At 50.0% G+C, this 25,134-nt stretch overlaps 1 long non-coding RNA gene across 19 annotated transcripts in view; it reads right to left on the reverse strand.

The window, feature by feature from the left end:
- Positions 1-9,165: 9,165 nt before the first annotated feature.
- Positions 9,166-25,134, reverse strand: part of LOC103351327 (uncharacterized) — a 37,324-nt gene continuing 21,355 nt past the window's right edge. For 8 of the 19 annotated variants that reach the window (XR_016221836.1, XR_016221832.1, XR_016221823.1 and 5 more), the window contains one exon: positions 9,166-24,978. This is a non-coding gene — a long non-coding RNA (uncharacterized LOC103351327). Of the gene's footprint in view, positions 24,982-25,134 lie in introns of all 19 variants that reach the window. The other 11 variants (XR_016221837.1, XR_016221824.1, XR_016221822.1 and 8 more) reach the window with 8 other exon arrangements.

Genomic DNA, 25,134 nt, shown 5'->3' on the forward strand with positions numbered 1-25,134 from the left:
TTACAAAAACAGAACCAAAGCAATTGTTGGGGCTGTCGCTGTGATGTGTATAGAGCTGCCACTTGTGGCAGTTCGAATCCTGGCTGCTCTACTTCTTATCCAGCTCTCTATTATGGCCTGGGAAGACAGTAGAAGATGTCTCAGTCTTTGGGCCCCTGCACCTGCATGGGAGATCTGGAAGAAGCTCTTGGCTCCTGGCTTCTGATTTACACAGCTCCAGCTGTTGTGGCCATCTGGGGAGTGATCCAGAGGATGGAAGACTCTCTCTCTCTCTCTCTCTGCCTCTGTGTGGCTCTGCCTTTCAAATAAATAAATAAATCTTTTTTAAAAAGCAACTGCCTTCCAAAAAAGAGTTCACTTCACTAGTAAATATACATATACCAGGAAAGTGAAAGAATGGACAAAGATATTCCATAGAAACAAATGAAAAGTGAGTAAGAGTAGCTATGCCCTCAGGAGAAAAACGGTTGCTAAGACAAAAACAAAAAAAAGGTAAAGATCACTATAAAAACAGTCAAGGGATAATTTAATATGAAAATATAATGATTATTAATGTATATGTATTTAATGCTGAGAGCACCCTATTTTATAAAACAAACTATATGAGTGCTAAAGGGAGAGATAGGCTCCAATATCGTTACAAAGGGTTTCTTTAACACTCCATTTTCATCACTGGACAGAAATACAGGCAAAAAAATCAACAAAGGAACATCTGGTTAATGGAATTAACAGATATTTATAGAACATTTCAGCCAGCAGCTCTGGATTAAAAGCATTTTTTTTCTTTTAATTAGGACATAAAACAGTCTCTACAATAGATTGTGGTATTATAATAGGTTAGATAGCTTTAAACCAATATTACAGATGAACAAATACATGAAATTCTCAGAAAAATCCTTGCAGATAAACACCATCATTCACCATGATCACATAGGGTTTATCAGTGGGATATAGGGATAATTCAGTATACTAAAGTCAATAGATATAATACATAAATATTAACAGAACGATAGGTAAAATATGATCTCTATACTGGAGGAAAAGTTTGTGATAAAATTCAACATCCCTTCATGATGATAACTCTAGACAAATTAGGTATGGAAATAAGCTGCATCAACATAATTAAGGCTATATGATAACAAATCCACATCCAACATTATATTGAATGGGAAAAAGCTAAAATCTTTTAATTAATGACATTGAACAAGATAAAGACGCCCATTCCCACTGGTCTTATTTAATATAGTACTGAAGGTTTTAGCCAGAGCCATTAGGAAATGGAAAAACCAAAGGTATACAAATAATATTGTCAAAAAATCAAATTTTCCATTTGCAGATGATGATGATGTGACTTTAGTTATAGAAAAACATAAACACTCCACCAAAAGACTATTAAAACTGTTTTTTTATTTTTTAATTTTTATTATTTATTTAAAATAATCAAACAAGTGTGGATTGGAACAGAATTTTTTTTAACTATTTAATGAATATAAATTTCCAAAGTACAGCTTATGGATTACAATGGCTTCCCCCCCATAACGTCCCTCCCACCTGCAACCCTCCCCTTTCCCACTCCCTTTCCCCTTCCATTCACATCAAGATTCATTTTTGATTCTCTTTATATACAGAAGATCAGTTTAGCATACATTGAGTACAGATTTCAACAGTTTGCTCCCACACAGAAACATAAAGTGAAAAATACTGTTTGAGTACTAGTTATAGCATTAAATCTCAATGTACAGCACACTAAGGACAGAGATGCTACATGAGAAGTAAGTGCACAGTGACTCCTGTTGTTGACTTAACAAATTGACACTCTTGTTTATGGCATCAGCACACCCTAGGCTCTTGTCATGAGCTGCCAAGGCTATGGAAGCCCCCTGAGTTCACCGACTCTGATCATATTTCGACAAGGCCATGGTCAAAGTGGAAGTTCTCTCCTCCCTTCAGAGAAAGGTACCTCCTTCTTTGATGACCCTTTCTTTCCACTGGGATCTCACTCGCAGAGATCTTTCATTTAGGTGTTTTTTTTTTTTTCCCCTCGAGTGTCTTGGCTTTCCATGCCTGAAATACTCTCATGGGCTTTTCAGCCAGATGCACATGCCTTAAGGGCTGATTCTGAGGCCAGAGTGCTGTTTAGGACATCTGCCATTCTATGGGTCTGCTTCGTATCTCACTACCCATGTTGAATCATTCTCTCCTTTTTATATTCTATCAGCTAGTATTTGCAGACACTATTCTTGTTTATGTGATAGATTATGGGATATGTACTCTATACAATACTATACAGCAGTCAAAACCAACAAAACACGGTCATTTGCAACAAGATGGAGGAATTTGGAAAACATCATGCTGAGTGAATTAAGCCAGTCCCAAAGGGACAAATATCATATGTTCTCCCTGGTCGGCGACAAGTAACTGAGCACCAAAGGGGAAACTTGTTGAACTGAAATGGACACTATGAGAAACAGTGACTTGATCAGCTCTTGTCCTGACGGTTGATGTACAATGTAATACTTTATCCATTTTAGTATTTTTTGTTCTAGTATCATTGGTTGAACTCTGTAATTAACACACAATTATTCTCAGGTGTTTAAATTTTAACTGAAAAGTGATCCCTGTTAGGAATTTGGAAAACATCATGCTGAGTGAAATAAGCCAATCCCAAAGGGACAAATACCATATGTTCTCCCTGATAGGTGACAACTAACTGAGCACCAAAAAGGAAACCTGTTAAAGTGAAATGAACACTATGAGAAACAGTGACTTGATCAGCCCTTGCCCTGACTGTTGATGAACAACTTAATATGTTATCCCTCTTAGTATTTTTGTTTGTTTGTTCTACTTAATACTTTTGGTTGAATACTGTAATCAATACACAATTATTCTTAAGTGCTGAAACTTAACTGAAAAGTGAATGCTGTTAAATGTAAGAGTGGGAATAAGAGAGGGAAGAGATGTACAATTCGGGACATGCTCAAGCTAACTTACCTCAAACGGTAGAGTTAGAAACATACCAGGGGATTCCAATTCAATCCCATCAAGGTGGCATGTACCAATGCCATCTCACTAGTCCCAGTGATCAATTTCTGTTCACAATTGATCATAATGATAGGACTAAGAACCAAAGGGATCACATAAAACTGGTTTTAATATTAAATTTTATTCAATAAAATTACAGAATATAAAATCAACAAGAGCAGCTTTTTTGTACACTGATAACAAGCTTACTGAAGTAGAAATCAAGAAATCAATCCTCTTCATAATAACACACAGGAATAAATTTAATAAAGAAGTAAAAAGCCACCAAAATGAAAATTACAAGATACTCATAAAATAAATCAAAGAAGACATTAGAAAATGGAAACTCATCCCACATTCATGAATTATAAGAGTTAATACTGTTAAAATGACCATACTTCTGAAAGTATAATTTACATATTCAATGCTGTCTCCCACCAAAAACCAATGTTAATCTTACAGAATTAGGGAGGAAAAACAAGCAAAACTGAAATTCATGTGGAAAGACAAAAGACCATGAATAGCCCAAGCAATCTTGAACAAAAAGAACAAAGCCAGAGATATCACCATACCTGATTTCAAGACATACTACTATAGAGCTATAGTAACAAAAATTAGCATGGTTCTTAAACAAAAAAAAAGACATCTAATTCAATAGAACAGAATAGAGATCAGAGAAGTAAACCCCACTCATCTATTGCAAAATGATTCTCAACAAAGGGATCAAAAACATACACTGGGGAAAATAATCTTTTTAGTAAATGGTGTGGGGATAAGTTGATATTCACTTGCAGAAGACCGAAACTTGAATTCTGGGACAGGTGTTGTGAAACATTAGGTTAAGTTGTCACTTGAGACACCTGCATCCCATATTGAAACGCCAGTTTAAATCCCCAGTTCTTCCAATTCACATGTAGCTTCTTGTTAATGTATGGGAAAGGCAGTGGATGGTGGCCCAAGTGCTTAGGTTCCTGCCACACAATAGGTGACCTGGATGGAGTTTCTGGCTCCTGGGCAAAGGCTCTGAATAGACATTTCTCAAAAGAAGAAATTCAAATGATCAGAAAATACATGAAAAAAATACTTAATGTCAATTGCCATCAGCAAAATGCAAATCAAGCCATAATGAAATAATCATCTTAGAATGACTATTACAAAAAAATCCAAAGATAACAAATGCTGGAGAAAAGGTAGAGAAAGGAAGATTTATTTATTTGAGAGGCAGAGAGATATATATGGGGGAGAGAGTGAGCAAGAAAGTGCTCCCATATATTGGTTTACTCCCCAAATGTCTGCAGTGATTGGGCTTGGGCTGAGACCAAAGTTTGAAGCCAGGGAATCCACTGTGTCCCAGAGTTGTGATTAAGAACTTCCAGTTGTGGACAAGAAGAGCTAAGTTCTGTACTTTGAAAGCCAATATGTAATAGACGCCAGCTAGATTCCCACAGGACTTGTTAAGAGGTGAAAAGTATATACCATCCATTGCCAACAGTGATTAAGAGGACTGGGGAGAGAAAAGGGAATCATCAATCTTTTAGAGTGTATTAGTTGAGAGAGTTGCTAACTGTTGAAACTAACTACCCCCATATTTTGGTAGATTAATGTAATAAAATTTTATTCTTCATTCATGTAATTGAACAATTTGGGTGTTCCTGGGTTGGATGTTTTTCCTTCAAACAGACTCATTCCAGCGAATAACTTTGCCATTATTAGAACATGACAGACATCTAGACTTGTCCTAAGAGTCATCCCTGTTTCAGTCCTCCAGAAAAGAAGAACATGGACAGTTACACACAGGAAGGTTTTATGGACTGTATCAGTTTGCCAGGGCTGCCATAATAAAGTATCACAGTCAGGGAGGCTTAAACAACAAAAATGGATTCTTTTTGTTTTCTTTTCCTTTTTTTGTTTTGCAGTTCTAAAGGCTGGATGTCAGAGATCCAGATGTTGGCAGGTTTGACTTAATTTGAGAGGACTCTGCTTGGCTTGCAGATGGCTGCCTGCTCATCATGTCTTTATGTGATCTTTCCTCCGCATACATACATCCCTGGTGCTTCTCTGTTTGTCTAAATTTCCTCTTCTATACAACAGCACCAGTTAGATTGAATTAGGGCCCACCCTAATGGCCTTATTTCAACTTACTAACCCTTTTAAAATCCTTATATCCAAGTATGGTCACATTCTGAGATAATAGGAGTTACAACTTAAATATATGAATTTAAAGAAATATAATTCGGCCCATAACATAGTGCAAGTCTAGGTATACTTTGCTTTCACTTGATAGACTCTGACTAGAAGTCAGGTTATATCTAAATGCCAAGGGACCTTGCTGTTCCTCAGGGCAGGCATGGAGTCCTGAGGGTAATGGCCGCCTCAGCTGCAGCCTACATGGCCCCGGCCTGACCCGGGGCACTGGGTCTCCCTCAGGCTGGGCCAGCAGCGTCCAGGACGGCTCCTCAGGGCCTGCGCTGGCTCTGGGCAGGAGCGAAAGTGGTGCTCACTCCCACCTGAGCACCGCGGGGCAGAGCGGCCATGCGTGCAGATGCACTTCCAGGTCCAGCGCCTGGCGCAGGCGCACTGCACGCGGGCAGCCACCATGGGGTCACATGATGCATCTGCGCGCTGCCGCATCAGGCATCTGATGCCCCAGAGCCCCGTCCAGTCCCGCTGCTCCAGGCTGTGACCCAGGGAGGAGCCGCTGAGGGCCCAGGTCCCTGGGACCCAGCCTCCCTCCCTCGTGCGAATCCTGATGGAGCTCCTGCCGCCTGGCTTCTGCCTGGCCCAGCGCAGGCCATGGCAGCCGCGTGGCAGAGGAGCAGTGCGTGAGGTCGCCAGCCTCTTTCTCTCTCTGAGAGGGCATCCGTCTGGGTCCCCCCCACCCCCCAGGGGGCTACAAAGGCCAGGGCTGGGCCAGGCCGAAGCAGAATCAGGGCTTTTACCCAGTACTCCAGGGTGGGGTCAGAGGCCTAAGTCCTGGGGCCGTCTCCTCTGCTTTCCCAGGCGGGATCCCAAGGGGACCGGCTTCGGGGAGGGCCGGGCTGTGGGGTAGCGGGTAAAGCCCCCGCCTGCAGGGCCGGCCTCCCATATGGGCGCCTGTGTGAGTCCCGGCTGCTCCACTTCCGATGCCGTGCTCTGCTAGGGCCTGGGAAAGCAGCATGAGATGGCCCAAGTCCTTGGGCCCTGCACCCACTCAGGAGGCCCGGGGAGGCTCCTGGCTCCTGGCTTCGGATCTGCTAAACTCCGGCTGCTGCGGCCTATTGGGGAGTGGGCCAGCAGATGGAAGACCTCTCTCTCTCTCTGCTTCTCTGCCTCCCTGTGTGTAACTCTGATTTTTAAATAAATAATTAAATCCTTTTTAATAAAAGTAAAAAATAACAAAGGAAGACATAGCTATAAATTAAATACAACATCAAGGCCAACTACTAGAGTGTATTTAAAATTGGATACTATATACATATATAATATACATAGCACACTATTAACACAGACTTTTAAAAAGAATTTAACTCAGTCTTTAAAAACATTTTGGTACCCGTTCATTCTCTTCTTCCTTACAAACGTGCTGTGTGGGATTATTTTTGACTTACACATGAAGTAATCTTTGTCATCTATTTATTCAGACACTTATGTACCCACTTACACAAGGACTAGACATACCCGTGCTCTACAAAGTTCTCAACTGAACACAGGTCTGCCCTCCATAGCCTAGCCCTGCATTTAACATAGGGTTCATGTTTTAAAAAGGACAAATCCTGTGTCCCACAAACAAGACAAAATACATAAAGGTAGCAATCAGGATTCACTGTTGACATTTTCTATGCGGACGTTATATTGTTGGTATTTTTATGTCATTTCTCAATGTCAGAATACAGGTTAATTTTAATTTTGCTGATTAACTGATTCATGGTTATACTGGAAGGTGGGAGTCTTTGGATATTTAGACAGTTGGAAATTTCTAAACTTAAGGATTTTGTAATGTATATTAAACAGTTACATATTGTATTTTTAAAAATGTATTCCAGGAAAGTTGGTATAGAAACTTATTTGCTAGGAATAATAAATAAATAGGTATATATATTCACACATATGTACAGGTATATACATGAATATACACATGTATTCACACGTGAGTACAGAAATATGCACATACAGACATAGGATTGCCCTCCCCAAACACCTGACTCCAGAGCTTGCTGGTCACCATCACTTGACCAGAAGGCTCAGGGAAGACCTGATGGAGGAGGAGGTCTTGGTCCCAAAGCAGGAGATGAAACTGGAGCCCCACAGATGGTTTGGCCTCAGCAGCTGGTCCTGGGTACGGGCAGCTAAATGGCGGCCCCAGGTGCTGAATGTGCCAGCAGCTGAGACTGTGGCACTACCAGAGCAGACCACTGCGCAGAATGGCCAGGTCATGAGGAGGACCCCTGGGCATTTCTGTGCCAGCAGAGACCACAGGAGAGGGTCCCAGACGTCCTGGCCCAGGGCCAGCAGCATGGGCACCAGGGGGGACAGAGTCCCCAGGCCCTGGCATGAGGCTGTGATGGCCCTGTGCATCCCAGGGCCTCCAGGACACCTCCAGCAGATAGGAAGGGCTGTCGATATGAGGAGCAGGTGTCCAAGGAGGGAAAGGTAGATAGGGACAGAGGAGCCCAGCTCTGACTGGATGCCGCTGTCCCAAGTCCCTCAATGGCTGGCCAGGCTCAGGGCATCCAAGCGGTATCCAGGTGGCCACGTCTTCTTCCAACAGAACATAGGGGCCCCTGCTCCCCAAAATGGGTGAGCAGTGCACACCCACTGTCCTGACACCCAGTCAGGAGGCCTGGGTGTCGGAGGTCCTTGCTGAGAGCCCAGCCACCCTTCTGACCCTGCTATCTCATCACATGCCCATGATACTTGTGGAACTCATGGTGTGGGGACACCTGTGTGTTGACCTCAGTGTCCCCAGACTGTTGGGAGTGGCAGAGTTTCCGGCTGCTTATTGATTCCGACCTTACCCTGTGCCGGCTCTGCCCAGTGTGCAGAGACTTCAGGCCGCACCCCTGCCCTGGAACTGAGGCCATCCTGGGCATCAGCACATGAAGTGAGAGCTGTCTATGGGGAGCCCCAGAGTTGTGGAAGGGGAAGTAGTACATGGAGAGTCCTTGGCTTGGGCTGTGGTGCTCCTTGGACACATGGATGCCAGGCTCAGGGAGGAGCTTCCTTGCCGAGGGCAGGGGAGGCAGCCAGGGGCTATCCCTGCCCAACTGTCCCTAGTCCCTGTGCTCTTGACAAGTCATACTCCTGGGACCCGGCCACCAGGTGCCCACCCACCTGGATGTGGGGCTGTCCCCGTTCTGATCGGGGGACAGACCTCTGGGCAGCAGTTCCTGAGGGCTCCACTGTACAGGTTCACGTTTGCATGAACAGCACTTGAGCTGTGTCCATAGGATCTAGGCACCAGCCGAGCAGGGGGGCAGTTGTCCAGCAGGTGCCTGGGTCTCTGGGGCCAGGCCTGATGCTTACTAAGACCTAGCCTGAGGGAAGGCCATGGGTGTGGCATCTAGGGCTCTGGACCTGCCTGTGGGCATGCAAAGTACAGACCCCACCATGGGAGCGGGGTTGCTGCAGCTGAGGGCCCTGCTCCCGGGTCTGTGCTGGGAGGAGTGGGGCCTATGGGCAGGAGTCACACGTGGAGGCTGTACCCACAGATGTCAGGGAGAGAGGCCTCATGGCACCTAAGGCAGCCAGTGCACAGGGAAGAGGATAGGCAGGGGGACGTGGGGGTTGTGGTGGTCCCAGGTACCTGGAGCCCCAGGTGCACTCACAGCACTGAGCATCTCTCAGGAAGGCCACCGGACTCGTTCAGTTCCAGGGTGACTTCTTGGGGAGAGCTGGTGTGGGGACACAGCTCCCTCAGCCCTGGGCAGCCTGGCCCTGCTCAAGACAGCAACCCCCAACCGATGTGGGGGTGCTGCCACACACCCAGATGGTGGACCCCTGAAGGCCTAGTGCCCCCACTGGCACCAAGGGCCCCTTCCTTTCCACCAGCCCCTCCCTTTCCGTCTCAGTGCCCTGGGCTGAGATGGTTGTGGGATCATCCTGTGAGGCCCGGGCTTTGTGGGATATGGGGCGACGGCCTTCTTTACAAGAAGCACTGGAGACAAGTTTCAGTGAACATATCCATTTTATTAATGATCAGGCACACCTCTTAAAGGGCAGACAGAAGGGGCGTAGCTAATTCAGGGCAACACTAAGTCTATAGGATAGAGCCAATATTGGCCCTGCTAGGCTCCTCCATCAGCTTGAAGGTCACATAGACTGGAGCCTTCCCGATGGGCCTGGGCCACACCCGGAAGTATTTCCCTGATAGGCAATTACAGGGCCCTCTAACAGGCAGCAAGGTGGGGGAAATGTGCCTGTGGCTTCTGCTGCCTGCCAGCAGTCAGGCTCATCTCCTGCATGGGCTGGGCAGGCAATCCCCCAGCTAGGGGCAGAATCACCCACATCACCCTGTCTGTATGGACAAAATCTCTGCCAGTAGTATAGCCTTTCACTCAGCCAGGCCCATCAGGCCCCAGGCCTTTAATCCACTTCCAAAGAGGAGAGCTTAGTCTGACTGGCAGGTGGGTGTACAGATGTGGTCAGGTAGGGGCATGAGGGCGTGGTCTTCCAGCTCACAAACCTAATCCTATATGCCCGCCTACATCACAGCCCCTTCAGAGACTCCAGTCCCTTAATCCTAAGGGATGCTGAAGGCTGTAGAATCATCACATCTTCTATAGCTGCTTCCTGCTTATGAGGGGCGTAGTGCAGGCCCTGCCTTGCTGGGGCTGGGAGTCTCTGCCTAGCTCATCCAACAAGTTTGCTTTGTGAGCTGGAGCGGTCTCCGTCCCTGCCAATGTCTGTGTCCCCTGCATGGTCAGCTACTCCCAGAAGTTAAGTTCTGAAACAGATAAGTTTGTTAAGTAGCATAACAGAAGTGGAACAAGACCAATTGTGAGCCCAGTGCCCCGTAAGATGGAAAGAATGTACCGTACAGACTCCCACATAGTGGGTGGTGACAGATTATAAACTCATTTCACTTGAGCGTAGAGGATTACAATAGAAAAACACATGAGGACTTGCATGTCAGTAGCAGCTCCCAGAGAGAATTGAGAGAGGCAGGCACAGGTGTCTGAAGGGACAGCAGCACTCTTGATGTGAGGAATGTCAAAGCTTTACTCTCTTTGCTGAAGGCCTCTACTTGGCTTACAGGAATAATCAGGTGTGTCTTTTGGAATTCACCTGAGAAGACTTAAGAGGTAGAAGTTTCATCCTAACCTCACTGGGGTGGGTGTGCTCAGTAGCGCCTGGTAGTCCCTTCCATGTAAGCTATAACTGATCTGAAGAGGATCTTTCCATGAATGCCCTCCTCAGGAATTCCTAATGTTGGAATTTTGTTAGCAGTGCCTTCGTTCCTTGGAACTCCTTTTGCAGCTCCCCGTCCAGCACAGTGTGTCTGCCTCAGGGCCTTTTAAAGCCATCTACAGAAGCGTGGAGTCCACATCACGGGATCCGTACTCTACAGAATCTTGCCATTCCCAGAAATATTCTCAGCTGTTTTGTGAGTCTGCGAAGGTCAAACATATGTAACATAGCTTCCCCTCTTTGACTGAGAGAGCACAGCTTTGTGCAGTTAGAACACATGCTGGGGAATCTACCTCCAGTTTAGATCCCTGAGCTTTGTTTGAAGTTCTGGATCCTCACTAGCCCAGATTTTGAGTTGAGTGGGATACAGAAGAAACTGTCCCATATGCAAAGGTTTAGCAACACAGCAAGATGCATTGAAACGGCCGTCTTCTCCGTATCCCTGAGGCCTTTAACCACTCAGTACTCTGTATTCCACCCTATGTTATACATACAAGACAGGACTATGAGAGAGAGACATGGGTCTAAGAGTTCACATTGGAGACACTTAATAAACTTTAAGGAAATGCCTAAGAATACAGGCAATGGCATTTAGCAGTCAGACATAAATAGAACCCATGACACCTGAGAGTGTAACGCACTACAACAAGGGAAATCTTTGGGAACGAGTTTTACCATTAATGCTAATGCTGTAGCTCTCTGAGGACAGAGGTCCTGCAGGGGAAGTTAGCACACAGTGACCCCTGCCGTTCATGTAACAATTAACACTCTAATGCAGGAATCAGTGAGCACCCAGGCTCCTACATGAGCTTCCTAGGCTATGGAAGCCTTTTGAGTCCTCAAACTCTGTCAACATTCAGACAAGGCCACAAGCAGAGTGGAACTTCTCTCCTCCCTTCAGAGAAAAGTACAGCCTTCTTTGATGACCACTTCTTTCCACTGGGGTCTCGCCCAGGGAGGTCCCGCATGTAGGAATACTTTCTGCGCGAGTGTCCCGGGTTTCCATGCCTGAACTGCTCTCCTGGCCTTTTCAGCCAGACCAGGATGCCTCGAGGGCTGACTAGGGGGTCACTGAGCGCTACTTCCAGCACCTGCCACTCTAGGAGTCTGTGGGACAGACTCCTTCCCACGTTGGAGCATTTACTCCTCTTTAATCCTATTCATTATTAGCAGTAAATACTTAATCCTACTGATAGGATCACTTTGTCACTTCTGCCATCTAGCCCAAGGGGATTTGGGATCCCACTGCTAGGTTTAAAACTGTACCCTTAGAAGTAGGTCCACAGGAATCCACGCAGGAATCCACAGCTTTACAGTTCCTTTGTAGGACCTGAGAAGACATAAACAGACACAGCTCTCTGCGAGCTTAATTATCCTTAAGCATTTGACTTGGATGCATTGCATTAGTTAGAATTCCTTTAACACTGGACCAAGCGATGTTTGTTCTGTAATACAGATACTACGAATTTCTATATAGATCACTCTAACAATCAGGTGTTCAGTATACGACAGGCCCTGGGAGCCAGCAACGTGGGGCAGAGTCTGTTGCCCATCTTCTTCATGCTGGGGTGGAGCATCTGCCATGTTTGATGCTCCGCCTCCCTGATGCTAACATGTTTCCAGGCAACCAAATCAGTTCTCCAACCTGGAATAACTGAAAGCAAGCTCGATTTGAAAATCAAAAGCCCAGGAACAGAGCTGAAATTCTCAGAACCTTTGTAAGCATCTGAGTTCTCCTGTTTCTGTTTTGAATGAAAAATTCTACAAGCCATGGAGTACCTGTGGCTTAGTCACTGCCCAGGCAGGGCTCCCTCCTCCCTCGGGAAATTCACCTGGATCGGGGGAAACCCTATGAGTTCTAACAGGCATTCTGGGACTTGCTTGGTCGCTGCATGCACCCGAGCGGGCCGAACCTGGGAGAGGAGGGTCCAGGGTTTGGGATCCCACCTCTGCTTCCTCACTCTCCACCACTCCCCCTGGTGCATAAATGCCAGGGTGCCCAACCTGGGCTTCCCTGGAGCGCCAGGAAGGCCCAGCCTGCAGTGCTGTAGCAGCACGTGCTCTCCACCCCTGGCCCCACACCCTGTGTCTCCCAGCTAGGACCAGGCACCCAGGGTAGCCGCGCTTTCCCATCAGAGCTCCCTCCCCCAGCCATGGTCCCAGCATGGAGCGCAGATAAGGGACAGGGTGAAAGATGGACAGATAAGCAACGTTAGAACACGTAGGCAGCCATTTCTCACCACGTCCACATGGGGAGCCTACAACCATGGCAGAGCTCCCTAGAATGGGACGGTATTTCCTCTCTCCTAGCAGAGGGGGCCTGGGGCTGGTACACGGTGAGGGGTCCTAGAATGGGACAAGTGCATCCTCTTCAACTAGCAGAGAGGGACTGGGGGCCTGACCACAGATGATGCCTCCTCATCTAGCAGGGAGGGCCCCACCCTCGCTCACCGTATACGTTCAGGTCCCTGTTTGGGCACCAGCTGCGGGCTCGTCCTGTGAGGCTGCACCCCGTGGGATGGTGGGGCAACAGCGTTCTTCCACAAGCACCAGAGACAAGATTGGCGATCGTGCCCGTTTTATTAATGATCAAGCACACCTCTTAAAGTGCAAGCAGAAAGGGCATAGCTAGTTCAGGGCAACACTAATTGATAGGCTAGAGCTGATATTGGCTCTGCTAGGCTCCTCCAATCAGTGTGAAGGTCACGTAGGCTAGAGCCTTCTTCATAGGCCAGGGCCACACCCGGGAGCAGTTTCCCTGATGGGCAATGACAGGGCCCTATACCAGGCAGCAGGGGCGGGGAAATGTGCCTGTGGCTCCTGCCACCTGCCAGCAGTCTGGCTAACCTCCTGTATGAGCTAGGCAGACAATCCAAAAGCTAGGCATACAATCACCCACAGATAATGAAACTGGTTCCTCCCTGGCCCACTAGGGAGGCAGAAGTGTCTGATCAGGGACCTGTCCACACCTCTCCGCTTCCCTTGCTTTCCAGTGAGCAGAAGTTGCCCCAGGACAGCACCCCGGGGGCAAAGGTAAAGACAAGCCCTTGGCCATGGGCCAGTCATCTGGAAGCAGAGCTGGGTGGAGGGGGCATGTGGGGCTCAGCAGTGGTTACTGGGAACCCCATAAGGTCCTGCGATGCGGTACTTACACGGCACCTGCTGACACCTTAACACACTCACCTGTCCTGGAACTGAGCCACAGCTCAGGGGCATCTGCCTGTCGGCCACCACGACTCATTGGCATGGTTGGGAGTGACCTGGCTGGAGCTCAGGGGCTCTGCCTTGAGGACAGGGCAGCTCAGGTCAGAGGCCAGGCCACCGACGCTCCCCAGACAGAAGACCTGGGGCTCGCAGTCTGTGCCGTTTCTGTCTCCTTCCATTAGAGTGCCCACAGAGCTCCTGAGCTGCATCTGAGGGCCACTCTCAGAGGCCCGCAGCTGAGCTCATGCCATCCTGTCTCCTTTTCCAGCATAAACATCGAGAGGTGCACAGGATCCAGAAATGGATCAAAATGATGAAAAACCACTCCAAATACCGCGGCAGCGAGAAGGTACCATGGAGCTGAGGGCCCCTCGGGAACACTGAGCGCTGAGTTGGGGTTTGAGCAGTGCCCATTCCCATGCCAGGCACCGCCTGCCTCTCAGATGCCCAGGGGCAACTGTCCAGCCCCCAGGGACACAGGTCATGTGCACCCCTTCCCCATACACGCAGGACACTGTCCTGGTAGAAAATCTGAAGTCACTGCTGAAGACAATCCCGGATGCAGGGCAGGTGTGGTTCCAGGAGCCCTGTAGGGGGCAGTCAGTGCACGGTGCAGCCAGTGCCCCTGAGCCCTTGGCCCCCAGTCACTGTGGGTCATAAGGCCCCCATCTGGGCAGATCCTCCCTCTGCCAATACACACGGAGCCCCTGGCTTCTCCCTCCCCTGAGTGGCCACATGCACCACTCACTGGAGGCTCCTCTTTCCTGCAGTTTCATCGAAGAGGCTGTAAAGGAATCCCTGCCCAGCTGCGTGGGAAGGTGTGGGCCCTGATGCTGGTCACCCACAACAAGCAGGCCAAGAATCTGGGCAAATATGCGGTACAGCTCTACACTCAGCCCAAGGGGGCCCGGCCTGCTCGGGCCTGGTCAGGAGCCTGAGCCTCCGTGGTCTGGTCACTGGGCCCTCAGGAACCTCCTCCCTATCCTGCCTTCTTCACATCTCCCCAGACCCAGCTGGGCCATCTTGGCTTCCTGCCCGGGGACTGGCCCTTCCTTCTCTCTGCTGAGCTCATCTGGGCAGCTTGCCACAAGAACAGCACACAGGAATTGCTGGTCCATGATGGGTGGCGTCTCCCAAATTGAGATCACAATGGTGTGTTGAAGTGACCCTCTACAGGCTCTGTGCTCACAGGGCCTGCCCACATCTGCCACTGCTTTCACCTGACTTGCTCCCCCTGGCCTTGCCCTTGCCTGGAGTGGCTTGTCTAACAGTCACACTCAGCTCTCAGCTGCTTCTGGTGAGAAGGGCTGGCAATGCAGATGGCTCTCATGACGCCGGTTGCCATCAGGGAGCAGGGCCCAGCTGTGTGGCCAACCCTGTGCTCCCCGAAGTCTTGAGACTGGGGCTGGCCCTGGGAGCTGGGCCTGAGGACAGTCATTGCCCAGGGGCAACTCAAAGCCAAGGGCGGTTTCCAATGTCTTGCTATTGATGGGCCCCTCCAGGAGGGGACAGCATTCACCACTGGTCTGGGTGTAGCAGGGCCTGAGATGCAGGGAGGAGGATCTGAAGCCTGGCTGGGGTGCAGACTGATTCTCTGCTGAGAAGTGCTGAGGGCAGGCAGGGGGAGTGCACAGGGACCTTCAGAGCCCCTGTCTCATGCAGACAATTCGGGGTCTCAGTGGCCCCTTCTGCAGGGATCCTGGGCACTGGGGGGACGTCAGCCAGAAGAGTTGCTGTGGATTGGAGAAATCTGTGGCAATGGGGCTTTGCTGCTCCTGAGGCAGGCCCCTCCCCCTTGCCCCGCCCTGCAGGAGATGAAAGAACAGGACAGGCTGTACCCAAACCAATTCCAGCAGATCCACTCCACTGTTACGGGGACTTCAAGAAGTCACCTGATGCTCAGAAAATGATATGGAATCAAGTGAGGCCTCGGGGCCTCAGGGCCTCGGGGGTGGGGTGAGCAAGGGTCCCTGGGACAACTGGGGTTCCTAGGAGAGACTCACATACAAACCTAGAGCAAAAATCCCTTTTGGAAAAAAAAAATGGGGCCATGGGCCTTTTTTATATCATATAAACTTTCCAAAAGACACTGTGGGAGAGGATGAAATGAACAAACACAAGAGGAGACAACATTAGCAATCTATCTAATAAAGGTATTATTTCCAGACCATTCAGAGAGCCCTTCAACTCACTAACGAGGAAGCAGTGCACAGCCTCCCGGCGCCCCGGGGACACGGGCTCCTAGGGCCCCTTCATGAAAGCACACACAATTCACCTCCTCAACGCATGAACACACGCTTAGTACCTGAACCACAGTGGGGCACCATGCACAGCTGTGAGAACTGGGGATCTGAAATCACAGAGGATGCCGGGTGCAGGCGTGTTACCTGTGTTACTGTTGAATCCTAAAATGGGATTCAGAGAGAGGCAGGACAAGGCTCGGGCCTGGGCTGACCCGGATGCATCTCGGGTGCATTCTGCTAAGAGAGGAAGCGTCCCTCTAAGACTACACATGCTGTGATCCACTCATACGACATCTGCAAGAGACCGTGCCCTGGGACAGAGAAGAGGACAGTGGTGGCCTAAGGAGGGGGAGTTTGGGAAGTTTTGTCACTGAGGGCCCGTGGGCAGCTCATAGGTGACGGGAGTGCTCCCTACGAGGCTGCAGTGGTGCATGGGAGGCTGACTCTCCATGGAGTGAGACCCACGGGATGGTACCTCCCTCAGTGGACGCTCTCCTGTGCAATCTGAACACACAGCGTGGGAAGTGAAACTGCACACAACTGCATCCCTGAGATGTGTGCATGTCATTGCAGGCAGCGCTCACCCACACGGTGGACCACACGCAGGTGCCCTGACGACATCACTGCTCATGAGCAGAGTGTCACAGGCCCTGTGTGTGGCTCTGCCTCACAGAGCCTCGGCAGCACAGGACGCACAGCCTCTGTCCCCTCTCTTCCAGCCAACGTGCCTTATACCAAGTGCTCATGGCCTATTCTGTTCATAATCACTTGAGTCTTCTGGGATCATATCACAGGTGCTATCCTGCTCACAGAGATCCCTTTCTGGTCTGAGCAGTCTCTCTACTCCACAACTCAGACAGAGAGGCAGAGGCCAGGGTCATGGCCTTCTTGGATAGAACTCAATTCTGTGAACAGAAGGGCAGCCTTCTGATGATCTCCCGACCCTAGGAGCTTGGCAGGGGTGGGATGCCCCTCCCAGGACTAGTGCCCCACCGGTCAGGGTGGGAGTGGACATGAGCTGTGTGACTTTGCAGTGGTTATGAAAGTCGAGTCTGGGCCCCGCTGATGCCTTTGCACCTGTCAGACATGTGGCAGGTGCCAAGGGCCTGAATCCCACTCCACACCATGCCACTGCCACAACCACCCACTCAGACCTTTCTAATGAGGGGAGCAGGTGCAGGATTCCAAGGGTGATCCACCAAGGCCTGGGCATCCCCATCCCACTGACCTGCCACTGACCAACTCTGCCTGGAGCCCTGGGGCCTGGCACTCCGGAAGCCCAGGCCTGCACACTTCACTGTTCCAGCCCTGGCCTGGTGCACTTCCTGGCTTACTTCTCCCTCATGTGAGAAAGGGCCAACAGGTCACCTGTGGAGCTCACGTATCCAGCAGCTACCATGGGTGTGGAGCCTGGATTCCCACAGCAGCAACCCATGTCAGCCCATCCTGACATCTTGGGGGTGCAAGGTGTCCTTGCTTCTGGTCTCCCCTCTGTGCTGCATGAGCTCAGGCCCTGTAGGATTCTACAAGAACACTGAGATGTGGGCTCCAATTCTTAGGATGCCGACACCAAGTGGCAGGATTCAGGCTGAGGGGGAGGCCGGAGGGGCTGCTTCCTCAATCTTCCTGGGCCCTTCAGTGGGCGACCCTGATCTCCTTGAGAAGTGGGCCATCCCAGGAGAGTTCATTTTGCCAGGGGAGGTCAGCTAGAGGCATTCTGGGATCTGGCAGGAGGTGAGCTATGGCCAGGACCTGAGCCATGTGGCGGTGCTCTTGCTGACATAGATGAGTGAGGAATTTTTTCTAGGTGCTGATCCAGTTCATGGAGAACCACAAACACGGGATGCACAGTAGGTGGGTGGCATGTGGGGCCCAGTGCATGCAAGACCATGCACGGCCCTCACTGGCTCCTGAGTGTGCAGGACACTGTCCCTGTGGGGGGGCTTCCTAGAAGCCAGGGTTGGCAGAGGAATCCTAGACTGAACCAGCCCACTTCTCTAACATTCAAAGGCCTTGGAGCCTTGCCACGGCCATCCTGGGTGTTGGAACCTTCAGAACAAGGGGTCCTGTGCTAATCCACGTGACACAGGTCCCCAGTGTCCCTTCTGCCTCACAAACTCTTTGCTTCCTCTCAAGCACAGAGCCACACCCAGGGAACATGCAGAAGGCAGCATCCCCTGTGGGGTCATCCTTCCTTCCTCAGTGTCTGAATGGTCAGGAGGCACCCAGTCTGCCTACACTCACCCCAGCAGTCTCCAGGGGGCAGCCTGCTTGGGCTGCACAGTCACCCACCTGCATCCACCGCCCTCTGCAGGTCATCTGCCATGGCCAAGTTCATTTCCACCTGCTTCTGTTAGTGCATCCCCTGACCCTCAGTGCTCAGAAACACCCCACCCCAGTCTTTGGTTCTCCAGCTTCCTATGTGTGTGTGTTTGTGTGTGGGGTGCATGGCTGATACTCCTCAGGTTTCTACAAACCGCACTCCCCAAAACTGGAAAGACTGCAGCAACATCTTGAACATATCATGCATCGCCCACTCCCCTCCCTGCAGAAACACCTGGTAAGTAAAACATCTTGTCTCCTCCCGGGGGCTCTGTGCTCCTGGAGGGGAGGACAGAAAGGGGTCCTGTCTCCTTCCTGGGCCAGGGGAGGCCATGTCCTCACCAAGGCTTCCTTGGTTACTGGGGTCTGCATCAGTTTGGGTGTTGGTTTGTTTTCTAGCACTTGGTCTTCCAGAGTTTGCGTAGATTGAAGGGAGATGCTGTCCCCAGGGAAGAGTGGGAGATAGGAACTGTGTCCCTTCAGGAACCTGCATGTCTGTGGGGGAGGGGGTGAACCTGGTGCTGGGCTTCTGCACCCAGGGGCTCAGACTAGAGGGAGTCAGGCCTGCTCCGTGGGCCCTGACCTCCCTCTGCCTCTTCTTAGAAGGAGGATGTGTGTCTCGGAGACTTCACTGCCCACTGGTTTACTCAGTGCCTTCTGGAAGGGGTAAGAGCCCCTGAGGATCTCTGCCCACAGAAGCTCCTGCCCCAGTGTCTGGCTCTCCTGTCCTAGTTTCATGTGGCCCTGAGCAGAGCTGAGCTCCCCCAGCCCCAGCAGACAAAGGAGGGACCCTTCTGTGCAGACAAGACAGGCCCTGCTCTGAGGAGCCTTGTCCAAGCTGAGGCTGAGTCCCAGGGCAGGCAAGGAGGGCACAGGTCCAAGCAGGACGTATCCTGCAAAGCGTCTCCCAGTAGCACATCCCTGCCCCCACAGCTCCAAAGGCCAATATCAGCACTGAGGACATGCAGGCACTGGGAGCAGACCAGGGGTCTCGTATCCTACCCAGAGATGAAGCAGGCTCTACCAAGGTTTGGCCTCCACATGGCTCTGAGGAAAGACATGGAGGAGGAGGAAGAGAGTTGTGAAGAAGGCAGCCCAGAGCCCCTCGGCCTTAGGTTCTGCTGTAAGGGTGCAGAGTCTCCACGTGTTACCACCCTTCCGAGACTCCAGAGAGCTCGTGGGGGAGGGGAGGGCTGTGCCAGTGTGCCAGTTTCCCTAACCTGAGCTGGCAGGACAGAGGGAAGACGACTCTTCTGATGCTGGCAGCCAGGAGGGCCTGTGGATGTGGGCTCCTCCACAGGCCTCGGAGCCCCCGGAACCAGGGCCCATGCAGGCCGTCCCAGCCTGGGGGACACAGCTGAAGACTCCCTACCTGCATGGCAGCCCCTCGCACTCTGGGGACAGTCGCGGGCTGGAGCCAGCCAGAGCCTGCCCTGGGCTGGGAGACCAGGCCTGGTGCCCTCCCTGGCTCAAGGCCTCTTTGCCTCCTACTCTATAGGGCACCTGGATGATGGGTGCCTCCTAGAAGAGAGGCCATGCCCACCATGTGTCCTGCCCAGGCTGGACAGCAGCCTGCTGTTCTCTACACAGAGTCCTCTACACTGGATTGAGCCCCACCCACCCAGTGGCCCTCCCCCGCCTCTTCCTGGGTCCAGGACAGAGGGGTGTCAGGACTGCTGTGGGCACCTCCATCGCTGGAAGGTGATAGCATAGTGCCTGTAGCTACTGGACGGTTCCCACCCCCACCCTCAAGGAGAACCTTTAGGCCTTTATTCTTGATGCTGACGTGTATTAAATTGTTTCCATGTACTAAAGTGTTAGATTGGAACATGTCTGCTCCAGTTTTGTGACCCCCAGAGCCCAGCTTCAGCAGGGCTTCTCGGTGTTTCTGACGAGCTTTGGAGGCTCCACAGCCCCCACCCCAGGCAGAGATCTGCACAGCACCCTGAAGCTAATGCCTGAGATTCACCTGTGCCCTCCAGGGGGCTGAGTCAGGGCTGGGAGAGCAGCAGCCATGAGCACCCACCAACAGATGTAAAGGATGATTAAAACCAGAATTCAGAAACCCTTCCAAAAATAGATAAGAAGAAGCACCTGCCATCTGATGTCAGGGCACCAGTACGAGCCTGATGTGAAAATAAGACTACATCATACAGAAAACAACAAACAAGCATCACCTGCAAATATACAAAATTTATCAGCAAACGGAATCCAGCGTAATAAAAGGTTTACACACTCTGATTAACTGAGCATAATTCCAGGAATGCAAGGATGGTAAACACGACAGGGCAATCAATGTAATAAACAGAATAAGGACACACACATAAGCCTTTAGAGACACAGCAAAGGCATCTGAGAAAACTGAATATGTCTCTCCCCTGAAACACAAGCACATAGAACTCCTAATAAACATGACCAGAAAAGATCTTCACCATGAAACACTTCAGTCAAATTCTTCACAAACATAAAGCAAAGATTCTAATGTGTACACAAGAGAAACATCAGACTATATTAAGAGGATCTCCAATTATAATCACATCTGAATTCTCATCAGAAACCCAGTATGGGCTAGGAGAAAGTGGTGAGATCTATTCCAAGCCATAAGAGAAAAAGTTGTCAACCCAGAATACTAAACCTTGCAAAGCTCTAATTCATGAATGAAGGTGAAATAAAAAATTAGAGGGTGCTGGTGCTAGTCCCAGCTGCTCCTCTTCCATTACAGCTCTCTGCTATGGCCTGGGATATCAGTGGAAGATGGCCCAGGTCCTTGGGCCTCTGCACCCATGTGAGAGACGTGGAAGAAACTCCTTGATTTGAACTGGAACAGCTCCGGCCATTGCGGCCATCTGGAGAGACAACCAGTGGTTGGAAGACCTCTGTCTCGACCTCTCTCTGTAACTCTTTCAAATAAATCTTCAAAAAAAATTGGTTCAACGTAGATACAATGGATTAATTCTCAGAAAGAAACAAACCGCTAAAAAACTCCAGTAAAACTAGAAACTCTGAATATACTTACTCTTTTGTTTTTTAATTTATTTTAAAAACAGAGTTACAGAGAGAGGTAGGGACAGAGAGAGAGGTCTTCCATTCACTTGTCTGAATATACTTATAATTTGAAAAGAGATTGCTGTAGCAGGAAAAAAAAAAAATGAAGAAAAGTCCAGGTCCAGATGGTTCCACAGGAGAAAACTCCCATTTAAAGGATAATTAAAGTCCTTGATTCGCAAACCCTTCCAAAAAGAGATGAAGAGGAAAAATATTCCATTTTATTCCATCAGATCAGCATTAGCCCAACAGCCAACACAAACAGATCATAAAGAAAATGGCACACAAATATCCATTATGAATATATCCCATTCCTCAACAAAAGATTACCAAACCCTATCCAGGAGTACAAAAAAGGTTTGCACACTCTGTGCAACTGGGAGTTACTCTGGGAATGCAAGGATGGCTTCCATATGAAAATCAATGTATCATAGAACAGAATCAACATGGGAAAAGCCCACAAAGCACCCCTATAGACAGAGAAGACCTATTTCGCAAAAACTTAGTTACCTTTGAGATAGTAAAGAAATCACCTAATTAGGACGAAGGCCAACCTCAGCCGGACAACCATCTTTCATGAAAAATGCACACAGCATGGCATCACACTGAATGCAGTAACCAGAAACCGTCCTCGGAGCCCAGGAAACAGACAAGCATGTTCGCTCCTACTCCTGGGTCAGGGGGCTCAGAGGTCTAGAGCAGGGTGGCTGGGCCATCAACAAGGACACAAAGGGGAACACGGGCCATTCCGGGAGCAGGCAGAGCCACCTCTGCTCTCCACAGCTGCTCACACACTGGGCAAAGTTCCAGGGTCCGCACAGCACCACCGCGACTCCACCCACGCCCTGCTCCCTGCAGGACCCCAGAGCAACAGGCAAGGTGCAGAGGCCTGGCCCAAGCCAGCAGGGAAGCCCCCAGCAGGAACCCGGGACGCCCCCCTCACTCACCACAGGGAGCCCCGTTGTGCTTGCTGGACAGAGGCCGGCGAAGGTCATGGCTTCAACGCTGCCTCGGGCCTAGAGCGCTAGGCTCACCCATGGGAGCCACCGCCCAGCGCCCTGCTCCACCCACGATGCCCCCTGCAGTTCCCATGGAGCACCCAGGAAGACAGTGGCCTCGGTGTGGTGAGGGCGCTGTGGCCTGCGCTGAGACCCAGCACACACAATGGCTGCCTCCACCCACCCGGGCCGCCTGTCCTGAGAGGGGCAAAAACCGGAAGTTCCCAGGGCCACTTCACGGAAGCCAGTGGTGCCCACAAGGGAGGAGGAGGCGGGGGCACTGCAGGGGCTGGCGTGGGGGTAGTAGGTTCAGGCTCCACCTGGGGCGCCTACATCCCCTATGGGCACCAGTTTGAGTCCCAGGGCTCCACTTCTGATCCAGCTCCCTGCTAATGGCCTGGGAAAGCAGTGAGAGATGGCCCAAGGGCTTGGGCCCCTGCACCCACATGGGACCTGGAAGACTTGTGTGGCCATTTGAGAGGGATCCTGCAGATAAAGACTCTGCCTTCCAAATAACTAAATAAAACTTAAAAAAAAAAATAAAGAAATGAACACCTGTGCATGAAATTCAAAATTTTACATACCAAATAAACTTATCTCTATATTTCATTATTGCTTTTCATCTGAAAGGCTCACCACATACACACACACACACACACACAGACTTGCATCCACTTCTTCACTCTCCGGTGTCTGCAATAACCAGGGCTGTGTCAGGCCGAAGCCAGGAACCTGGAACTCCATCTAGATCTCTCAGATTGGTGGCAGCGACTCCAGTACTAGAGCCAGCCATCTGCTGCCCCCCAGGGTATAAACTCCCAAGGAGGTGGAAGAGAAGGAGAACTGGGAATTGACCCTGGACACTCTGACATGGATGCAGGCTTCCCAAGATGTAACTGCTGTGCCAGGGCCCATCCTAAACTTATCTTTTAAATTCATTGGTCTCGGGGCTGGGATCATGGCACAGCAGGTGAAGCCACTGTCTGCCATGCTGGCGTCGCTTACGGACACTGGTATAAGACTTGGCTGCTCAACTTCTGATTCAGCTCCTTGGGAATCTGTCTGAAAAGCAGGAGAAAATGGCCCAAGACTCTGGGTCCAGATGGAGTTCCAGACCTCAGGTTTCAGCTTGGCCCAGGCCTGGCCATGTGACTATTTGGGGAGGAAACCAGTATACCAGTGGATGTAGGAAGACAGTTTCTCTCTCTCTCTCTCTCACACACACATACACACACACAATCCAATCCGTAGCTCTGAATTCAAATACACAAATAGCCTTAAAAACATAAAATCAAATAGGGGCCAGCATTCTGGCATGATGGGTAAAGCTGCCGCCTGTGGTGCCAGCATCCCATGTGGGCACCGGTTCCGGTCTTGGCTGCTCTGCTTCCAATCCAGCTCCCTCCTTGCCCTGGAGGGCAGTGGAGGATGTCTCGGGTGCTTGGGTCCTTGTATTCCTGTGGGGGACCGGGGGAGGCTCCTGGCTCCTGACTTCGGATTGGTCTGGCTTTGACTGTTGCGGCCACTTATGGAGTGGACCAGCAGATGGAGGACCTCTCCCTCTCTCTCTGTCTCTCTCTCTCCCTCCTCCCTCCTCCCCTCCCTCTCTCTTTCAAATAAATACCTATTTTAAAAAAAAACAAATTGATAATAACATTACTAGGTGAATGATATTCAAAGAATTCAAAATATTCAGTACATTTTCTATGTAAATCTCAAAGACTCTGGGGGCAGAAATTTAAAAAAGAAAACCAGGAATCGCTCTTCCTAGATCAGGAAGAAGACTAACGGTTTTGCTCTTGTTACTTCTGATCAACATGCTGTAGTGCTGTTAATATAACAATACTCCCCAAATTCCCTACACAAATCACACAATTCCTTCCAAGCTCTAGTGCCCTTTCTTCAAACTTGATGTACAGATGCTAAAATTCATACAGAGAGGTAAGGAACCCAGTAGGAGCAAAGCAGCTTTGAAAATGAAAGATACTGTTAGAAGATTCACATTTCCCAATATTAAAACTTAGTCCCAGGGCCTGTGCGTGTGGCATAGGAGGTAATGCCGCTGCTTGTGGCGCCTGCATATCAGGCGGGCAAGGGTTTGAGTCCAAGTGCTCCACTTCTGATCTGGCTCCCTGCTACTGTGCCTGGGAAACAGCAGAGGATGGACCAAGTATTTAGGGCCCTGCCCTATGTGTGAGACCTCCATGAAGCTCCTGGCTTTGACCGTCCCAGTAGCCACTGTGGCTATTTGGAATGAACCAGTGGATAGAAGAACTCTGTCTGTTTTAACTCTGCCTTTCAAATAAATCAATCTTTAAAAAACATTAGAAACAAAAAAATGGTCTTCAGCAGTGCCACTGCAGGCAAAAAAGGAAGTGAAAAGCAACCATCCTGGGAGAGGCAGAATCACCCCTGTTCTCCCCTAGCATGAGCTCACATTCAGAAAAGTGCTAAGCAATCCACAGCAGTAGTAGAACTCCCAGCATGCCCAGCACAGCTGCAGAATCAAAGAGCAATATGCAAAGAAGAATGGCATGGCACAGGCTGACAGGGAAGAATCACAAAAGGAAACTAGAAGTCTTCCTCACTCACCTTAAAAGATCTCTATGCTGGATCAGAGAAACAAGTCCACGAGATTTTCCACTTCGCACGCTGCTTCAGCCCAGAGCCCGAGGCTCAGGCAGAGGTAGCAGCCGACCATGGACCTGAGAGCAGCTGGGCCCGGTGGCTTCCATGGAGCACTAATGGGAAGCAGCCGGCTGCTGGAAGAACCACCACACGTGGCTAGGTACAAAGTCCTTGGTGAAAACGATCTCAAACACAGAGGCTGCACACACATTCCCTGGGAGAGAATCCGCCCCATGAGGGACATGCCCTGGAAGCTCACACACGGCCACTTCTGGCAGCCAAGCTGT

The sequence above is a fragment of the Oryctolagus cuniculus genome, chromosome 15 (assembly GCF_051225735.1).
Source record: "Oryctolagus cuniculus isolate XC-2025 breed Fujian yellow rabbit chromosome 15, ASM5122573v1, whole genome shotgun sequence".
NCBI classification, from domain to species: domain Eukaryota; kingdom Metazoa; phylum Chordata; class Mammalia; order Lagomorpha; family Leporidae; genus Oryctolagus; species Oryctolagus cuniculus.